Source organism: Neovison vison, chromosome 1 (genome assembly GCF_020171115.1).
Source record: "Neovison vison isolate M4711 chromosome 1, ASM_NN_V1, whole genome shotgun sequence".
NCBI classification, from domain to species: Eukaryota; Metazoa; Chordata; class Mammalia; order Carnivora; family Mustelidae; genus Neogale; species Neogale vison.
Window position 1 is genome coordinate 192,603,655 of NC_058091.1, and position 9,921 is coordinate 192,613,575.

General features: G+C 34.3%; 1 pseudogene; it reads right to left on the reverse strand.

The window, feature by feature from the left end:
- Positions 1 to 554: 554 nt before the first annotated feature.
- LOC122918457 lies at positions 555 to 9,658 on the reverse strand (annotated as a pseudogene).
- Between the last annotated feature and the right edge of the window lie 263 nt (positions 9,659 to 9,921).

Here is a 9,921-nt window from a genome sequence, read left to right on the forward strand (position 1 = left end):
TATAATATTTTGGACTGTTCTGAAAATTTAACCTATTACCATTCTAATACACAACAGATAAGAATTATTCAAGTTACCTTTGTTGTTGGCCCTGAAGCCAGAAAGAGTTTCTTCCTAAAATCCAATTTGATTGTTTTCTTTCATTGCGCTGATTTAAAATTCTTATCACTTAGAATTTTATTGAAGGCCCTCAGAAATTTAGTTTCAGTCTACCCTCACCTTTTACTGGCTTTTCACATCTATGCATTGAAGCAATTAGGCATTTTCCTGAGACATTTCATTTATTACCTGAAAACTTGATAATATGCATATAATTTTTTTTTTAAGAAGTCAAGCAGCATTTATTACCTTGGTCTATCATACTGGTCTTGTTACTTTTCCTTCACAATTAAATGGTTTTCTGCCTTCTCCCTCCCCCCCCAACAAGTCTGGCTACTAAACACAGTACATCCTTGAACCCTTAGCTCAGAGCAACACTATGCTTATTCCCCTTCTCTAACACCATTCATTCACAGATCAAAGTTCTGGTGCACAAACCCTTTCCTGCAGGAAGTTCAGTGCTTGTGAAAGGATCTGTAATAATCCAGGTCCCTAGGAAGGCCAGCTCCAGTGACATGAGGATGGATAGTAGCAGCTTGCTGATTGTCACTTTTCTGAACACTGGATAGAGAATCTTTCTACTTCTGCTCAAGTTTTCACTTGTATTTGTTTACCAACCTCCTCTTGGTACATTCCAACTGGTCACACTGCTCCCCCAGCTCTTCTGTGATTTCTGGGCCAATCGGGCTAGTCTCTGTGGCAGTCCAATGAGAACACCCAATACTCTGGGTAGTCCAGTTCAGGCCGTCAGTACCTTGCAGAAGCAACTCTCTTTGAGACTGCAACCCCCTCACACGCCCATTCTCTACATTGTATGCGCCATATTTCATGTGTCCTCACCCTCCAGGTGGAGTTGTCAAAGATATGCGTCTTACTTTCTGATGAAGGGTTGGCAAGGCCTTCTGGTAGGTTTGAAGCTTTGACATCATAAGGTTAGGGAAAAATATAGGTGCATGATGCGGTTTCTCTTCCATCTCTGCCAGAATTTCATTTGCAACAGGAAAAATCTGATCAGCTGCTGCTTCTCTTCTGTCCCTGCCATCCACAGGAGACACTCTGGCACCCCTGAAAGGTGTTCATGGAGGCCATGGAATATCTCATGAAGTTTCTTAAAATGCTATAAAGAAGGTGTCGGAAGTGGCTGTGGCACAGGTCATGCTCCAGCTGTGGCCACCGAGATTTGCGTGCGAGATACTCCGATCTCCAGGGTCAGCCACCCACCCCAACACTTATTGGGGCAACTGCCCCACCACTGCCTGGAACAAGGTGCTTCCTGCAGCTAAAATATTTTTTAATACATGAGGAAATTCATTGTTTAAAGGAGAAAATCCTCTCCTCGAAAGTGTTCTTTTGTTTAATCTTAAGTTAAAAGACTGTTTTTTGGATAACTTGTTTTATCACAATAATTGTGAGAAAACTGTATTTTTCTTTGGCACACAGATCAAGTAATATTATGCAAAGAAAAGACTATGACTTGACATACAGAACCAGATAGTAACATCCTTTTGGACAACTTCTGGGTCAAAATCTCCTGCCTGCTATAAACTAATATTTTAGAATTATCACATTTGTAAATGATTTATATTTTGATTAGTTCTGTTTGTCTCATTATACTCTGTTTACCTCTATTTGGCTGGTTAGTGTCCCCTATAGTCTACATTATCTATAGCCTCCATTGTTCTAGGTGGTTACATTTATCAATATTTATAGTTCTCTTTACTGATGATTGATTGCAAACATCTTCATTGCTTCTTTGGCAGCTTATAGTATTTTAGTTAAGGATCATTTGCAGAATGAACACATATAAATCAAATCACTGTTTTCATGATTTAAAAAAAAGTAAGCCTATTCTCTCTCACTTCTTTCAGTTATTTAGAATAACAGTTATCACTTGATATTATTAACCACAAATTTTGTTATATAATATATATATTATGGTAATATATGGTATAAATAATGGTATAAATCAAATGGTATAAATCATTTCTTATAATATATATAATATATAATAATATATAATATATATATTATGGTAATATATGGTATAAATAATGGTATAAATCAAATATAATAATATATAATATTATTTGTATATATTATATACATATAATATTATATAATATATAATATATAATATACATAATATATGCATATAATAATATATAATATATAATATATTATATATAATATATTACCATAAATACCATATATTTATACCATAATGATTTATACCATTATTTTTTTCAACAAAGCAAAGAAAAAAGTGACAAAATAGATTTGCCAGTATCAAAGATATTATATATCACTCTAGGTTAATACAAAATATAGCGTCATGATATCAGAAAGCTACTTGGGTTGGAGAGAGAAGATTAAGAAATTGTTCTGTGTTATTTCTGTGGGCCCTTTTTGACATAGCATTGCAACATTTATATATTTTGGTCAATTGTACTGCTTAATGAAACAATCACAAAAACTTTACAGTCAAACTGAATTATAGACTAACAAAGGGGTGGCATGGTAGAGAAATTAGTGTCATTTGGGTATATATATGGGTATGTATATATATATGCCTATATATAGATAGAAATATATCTATTTCTATCTAGAGAAGAAGGAGAAGGAGGAGCAGGAGGAAGAAGAAGGGGAGGGGAGGGAGAGAAGGAAGGAGAGGAGAAGATTATGGTAGCTATGGGAAAGCGGTAATATAGTCTTTTAGTCAGACATCCATAGGAATTTAGATAGTAGCTTATCAGTATCAAAATTTTTAGATTTCACGTGTTTCACACGTAAAGACAGAGCCTTGAGTTTGTGGAATAACTGGGATCAGGTTAGTTTTCTGCTGTGAACAGCTATAAAACTGGACAAAGCATATGAGGCATCTGGTTTCATAAAGTGAGTGCAAAGCTACAATCCCCGACAGAACTTCAGCAATGACTTGAGCTCAGTGATGTGAACTCAACGATCACACTCCTCTGCCTGGGGACAATTTTCTTAGGCTTAATAAAGATGTGGAATTTTGCAAAACACAGAATTCCCATTGTGCTGAGGAGCCAGAAATCAGAGTTCTGGTCCGCTGAAGCAGCAGGAGTCTATAAGCCAGGATATTGATGAGGAAGATGCTGGGTAGAGACTGGAATTCAGAAGTCAGCATAGGGATTCCTTGGGAGTCCATGGCGGAGGGCTGGCTTGTACACTCATGTCTCAGCAGAAAGTGGCCATCAAAGTCTTAAAGAGGAATAGATACCAGAAGGTGAGGGACATCCTGGTAGAAGAGTTCCTTAGGACATAGGAATTCTGTCAGAATTGTTCAACTTACTTGATACCTCCTTGATAGCCCTGGAATTCCTCTGAGAAATCAAAAAGGCCAAATTTAAAAAATAAGGACCACTCCCTATCGTAAGACTTCTATTTGTTTCCTGGAACTGCCATAATGAAGTACAAAGATGTGAGTGACTTAACCAACAAAAATTTGTTCTGGAGACTAGAAGTCTGAGTTCAAGGCTTTGGCCGAGTTAGTGCCTTCTGATACCATGAGAGAGTATCTGTTCCATGCCTCTCTTCTAGCTTCTGGTGCTTTACCAGCAATCTCTGCCATTTTTTGTCTTGTAGACCCTGTACCCTATCTCTGCCTTCATATTCACATGAGTCTTCTCTGTATGTGTGTCTTTGTTCATATTTTCCCCTTTTATACAATCACCAGTTATACTGGGTTGAAGCCCACCTTACTCCAGTATGACCTCATCTCTACTTATTACATCTAGAATAACCCTATTTCCAAGTAAGTTCACATTCAGAAGTACTTGGGGGTTAAGATTACAATATTTGAATTTGTAGGGAGACACTGTACAACCCATAATACTTTAGAATCATCTTAAAAGAAAGACTTAAAGCGAGTTCTGAAAAGATTCCCTAGGGGACAAAGGGTCTGGAGGGTGAGCTCCCCTAGTTAAAACAACTATAGAGTATCTTGGGCCTGGGCGCCTGGGTGGCTCAGTGGGTTGGGCCGCTGCCTTCGGCTCAGGTCATGATCTCAGGGTCCTGGGATCGAGTCCCTCATCGGGCTCTCTGCCCGATGGAGCCTGCTTCCATCTCTCTCTCTCTCTCTCTCTGCCTGCCTCCCCGTCTACTTGTGATCTCTCTCTCTATCAAATAAATAAATAAAATATTTAAAAAAAAAAAAAAAAAAGAATATCTTGGGCCTTCCACAGTTAAAACTAACAAAGTTTAAACAAAGCCTACAGCAATTCAGGTATACATAAAAGCCTCATGCAAATTGTGGTCTCTAAATTGCTTCATATTGAAATTGTTTTAATCATTCATTATTCTCAATCTTTTCTTACAAGAGGCCTATATATGCTTTACTAAATTCCTTTTAATAGTTGTAGTGAATACTGAAATAAAAATACTTTTTAATTGAACTGTCTGCTAGGATAGGAAAATAAACATTCTGCAGAACTTGGTTTATGATGAAAAACTTAAGGGAGCTCCAAAAAATCAGGTTATCTAGATAAATATTTCAAAGCAACTCTCAAAAACAAAAAAAAAAAAAGTGAAAAATCCATGATAAATACAATAGAAAGATTTTAAATATAGATAGTATCAGCTACACACACACTCAAACACACACACATACTCATACACATACATATGTGTATATAGTCTCAGGCTAAATATCCAACATAAAATTTAAGCTACACATTCTGAAATATACTAAATATACTAATGAAGTATAATTTAATATGCTGCATCATACTTATACTGTATTTTAAGTGTTTATTCTTTCAGGAAATCAATAATTTAATTTTTGTTTTAAATTCAATCATGCACTCACAGCTTTGTAGAAACTAGCAGCAGTTGTATTTTAATTTTATTACACATTTCTAAAAAGTATCTTTATTTCAATGTTCACTAGCACTATTAAAAGGAGTTAATGTAGAATATATGGCCCTTTTCTGCAGAAAGGATCGAGGATAATGATATATTAAAGTAATTGGAACATGATATAATTCAGAGGCACAATTTGAATGAGGTGCTCCCACATATTGCTTGTATCTGATGGAAATTTGAAAAGTCATTTAAGTACCTAATAAATTGAACTATACTGTAAGCCCACATCTATAAACATCAGACAAAAACAAAATAATAAAACTAGATTTAACTATTTTTGTACTAAAAACTAGACTATTAACAATGACGTTACAAAAGAAACGAGACTCTATGTTGGCAATGGAGTTGATAATATAAAATAAGCCAAATGATACATTCATGTTGCAAAAGTTTGCTGAGCAAATTTATGCAGTACTAAGGTATCTATTTTATGAATCTTATTTTATGATTTCCTCAGCAGATATATTACATACTTTGATTCTATTCCTGTGTTTATAGCCTATCAAAAATAGTGCTACATTGTTGTTTTAATAGGTAAATATAAAATAAAAATACTAAAACTTTTCCAAAAGTAATAAATGTAGAATTGCAGTGACAGGTTTAAAAATAAAAAAATTAAGTCAAATTAGGGGAAAATCTCTTAAATACATGTTGACAGGCATACAGAAAACAACAAAGGAGCCCAGTAGAACTGCAGGATCTTATTCTGGTAGTTCTGTCTTTAATTTCCAAGGAAGCTCCATACTGTTTTTCAGAGTGGTTGCATAGATAGTGCACAAGGATTCCCCTTCTCCATCCCTGGCCAGAATTTGCTAGCTTTTGTCTTTTTGATAACAGCCATTCTAACAGGTGTGAGGTGATAAATCATAATGGTTTAGATTAGCATTTCCCTGATGATCAGTGATGCTGAGCCTCTTGCCTTTACCTGTTAGCCATTTGTCTTTGGAAAATATGTCTACATCTACTCAAGTCTTCTGCCCATTTTTAACTCACATTACTGTGATTGTTGTTTGCTATTGAGAGGTATAAGTTCTATACACTTTGGATATTAGTGTCTTCTCAGACAAGATGGTTTGCAAATATTTTCTCCCATTCTATAGACTGACTTTTTCATTTTGCTGATTGGTTCTTTGGTGTTGCAAAAATTTTCTTTCACACAAACCCTTTTTTTTTTTTTTTTTTTTTTTTTTAAGGAATCACATTTGTTCAGTTTTGTTTTAGTTGCTTGCACTTTTGGTGTCACATCCTAAAAAATTATTGCCAAGACCAATCTGAAAGAGTTGAACTTTGCGTTTTCTTCTAGGACTTTTCCGGTTTCCAGTCTTATATTTAAAGCTTTAATCCACCTATAGTTAATTTTTTTGAGTGGTATAAGATGGAAGTGCAGTTTTATATCATTTATGGAAGAGACTATCTTTTCTTCATTTAATATTCTTGGCTTCCTTATCAAATATTTGTTGACCATATATGTGTGGGTTTATTTCTGGGCACTCCATTCTGTTCCATTGCTCTATGCCTCTGTTTTTGAGCCAGTGTCACAGGATTTGTTTACTATAGCTTCGTAATTAAGTTGGAATGTAGAAGTGTGAAGCCTCCAGCTTCGCTCTTTTTCAGGATTGCATTAGCTATTCGGGATCTTTTGTGCTTCCATACAATTTTTTGGTTTTGTTTTGTTTTTATTTAGTAAAAAATGCCATTGGAATTTTTATACTGAACTGAATTTATAAATGGCTTGGGTATTACAGACATGTTAACAATATTAATTATTCTGATCCATGAACATGTGATATTTTTGTATGTATTTGTGTCTTCAATTTCTTTCATCAGTGTCTTATAATTTTCAGTATACAAACTCATCACCTCGGTTAAATTGATCTCTAAGTATTTTCTAGTTTTTTTTTTTTAAAGATTTTATTTATTTGACAGAGAGAAATCACAAGTAGGCAGAGAGGCAGGCAGAGAGAGAGAGGGGAGAAAGCAGGTTCCCCGCAGAGCAGAGAGCCCAATGCGGGGCTCGATCCCAAAACCCTGGGATCATGACCTGAGCCGAAGGCAGAGGCTTTAACCCACTGAGCCACCCAGGCGCCCCGTATTTTCTAGTTTTTGATGCTATTGTCAATGGGATTGTTTTATTTCTTTTTTCAGGTATCTCATTGTTAGTGAATAGAAATGCAACTGATTTTGTATATTAATTTAATATACTGAAACATTATTGGATTTGTTGATTAGTTCTAACCACTTTTTGGTATAGTCTTTAGGATTTTCTCTATATAAATATTACACACAGAGACAGTGTTTGACATGATCACTGCTTAGTTAAAGCTATTTTTATTAGTTTATTTTCTCAGTACTCTGACCTTAAATGTAATTTCTTCACCAGAAAAAATCAGACAAAAGTGATATGAAAGCAAGTGTGATAATTCTTGAGATTGTCCATTAGTTCTTCCATTCTTTATTTTAATTCAACCTCTTTTTCAGGATTCATATCTTGGTTAGCATTATCTCCAAATGAAATAACTTTTTGATATAGTACTTCTATTTCTCCTAAACATAACTTCGTAAAACTTCAGCATGATAGGTATTGAAAATAAAATGTTAAAAATATGTGTGATGATAGCTTTTAAAAAATGGCAACTTACAAAAGTAGACTATCCACATCCAAACGAAGAACCTGAAAAACATTCTGATTCCTATTAAAACCAAAAGGCTGTGTAGAAATAATCAGCTTCTAGGAGTAAGAATTGTTATTTAACTAGTTTAACTAGGGTCTTCATAAATTCACACTGAAGAGGATTAAATCAACATATTAAGTTCTAAAATCTAATATAACAATTAGATCTTGAAAAGTTACAGTGGAAAGAATGTCATGAGTCATTTTTAGTTTCTTAAATTTAAGGCGGGGGAGTGCTCAGTCAGTTAAGCATCTGCCTTTGGCTCAGGTCATGATCTCGGGGTCCTGGGATTGAGCCCTGTGTCCAACTCTCTACTAGTAGGGAGCCTATTTCTCCCTCACTCCTGAACTTTCCTACCAGCTTGTGCTCTCTCTCTCTCACATGAATTATGTCCTCTCTCTCTCAAATAAATAAAACCTTTAAAAATAAATAAATAAATCCAAATATGACTAATTAAAGCCTTTTAGCTTAACTAAATTGTGCTCTTTACTTCTCAAATGAAAGATCAGATTTTTACTTTATTAGAAATGTATTACATTTTCCTGTAAATATTTTTGGTGTTGTATTCAAAAGGGTGACTACATCATCTTGAAGCTGGCTTTTCTTCTCAGGAAAACATTTGTTATTTTATAGTCATAGCTAATATAAAAATACCATTTTTGGCAAAATGTTTCTTGCCATATTTCCCTTCTTTCTCATAGAATGTTTATTCTTTTATTAAAGCTTTTCTGGAACTACATTCTTCTCCAAATAAAACTAAAGAGCTAACATCTTGTCTATGTCTCGTTACAATCTGCATATTTTCATTTTACTCACAGTACATGTTTTTATCAATATTGCTAATAAAGTTGGAAATGAAAATGTCTTAAATTGATACAAAACTGCCTAATAATCAATTTTCACTATTCATAGTGACATTATAGGCTCAAAATCAAGTTTTAAGCATCTCTTCTTCTGAAAGAATATTAATATTGAAATTAGAAGCTGATAAATCAAAAACAATCCTCAAAATTGATGTAAAAAAATTGCAAACCGTTTCCTGAGACCAAAAGTCTAAGAAAGTTATCTATTATTTTTGAAAGTAACTTGTAAACGTGAGAAGCAATTTAAAACAGTCAATTCATTAAATAACAGTAAAACTTTCATTTACGTACAAGTGATTGAATAGTTTGCTTTTGAGAAAGCTTTATTATTATCTATTTGCAAAATATGTAATTTCAAACTATTATATAGATCCAATATGTTATTATCACTTTGTGTATTTGTGAGTTTTATTAATATACAGACTAATTTGGTCATATAGAAATAAGAAACTTCATTCAAATATATTATAATCCTTTGTTAGCAAAATTAAAATATCAGTTCTCTTTAACTCATTATAGGATTTTAATTGATGATTTTAATTTGTTTGTACCTTTACACATCACATAGCCATAGGTTTTTGTCTAAATCTAGACTGGTATTGATCTTCCCAAAGTAATCTTACACACACACACACACACACACACACACACACACACACACACCCCTACCTGCACATGTGTGCTTTAGTACTAGGTTTTCACCATTACTAACAATCATCAAAACTATTTCATCTATTTATTTCCTTTCATACTGCCAGTGATCCTCCTCAGCACACACAAAGGAAAGTTCAGATTATTCATATTATCATGCCTGTTAAATAAATACCACAGTGCTGTTCTTTACTGGTTTCTTAATTTCTAGTCTATGCTGATATTTTTCAGGGTTTCAGGAATGCACTTGCCAATAGTCAACAACAAAAAAGTTCAGGAATTATCCCAGCCTCACTCTATTTCATTTGCTTCTAAATGCCTTACCCTTCTGCATAGCTTCAGTTTCTTACATGTGTTTTTCAGAGTATGTATCCTTTTATTCTAGCTATGTTACAATTAAGGAACACCCTTTTCACCATTCACCATGATCACTCTTACCACTTCCTTAAAGTGGTGGTACTTTGGACTATTTTCACCCAGTTCCATGTTACGGCTCTTGATGGGGGCTGCCTCCGTTCTGTACCTTTTCTGGTCCTCCAGGAATCCTACTTGACAGTACTCGTCATGACACTTTCTCACTTTGCTTTAACATTAGGCCTTAGTCTCATCACTACATTTAGATCCAAAATACGTTTTGCCACTCACCTATACAAATTACGAAATCAGTAACAGTAAATTGAATAGTGAGTTATTTTCAGTATTCCAATTAGACCATGGAAAATTTTAAAAATGCCACTCTGTTTTACCTT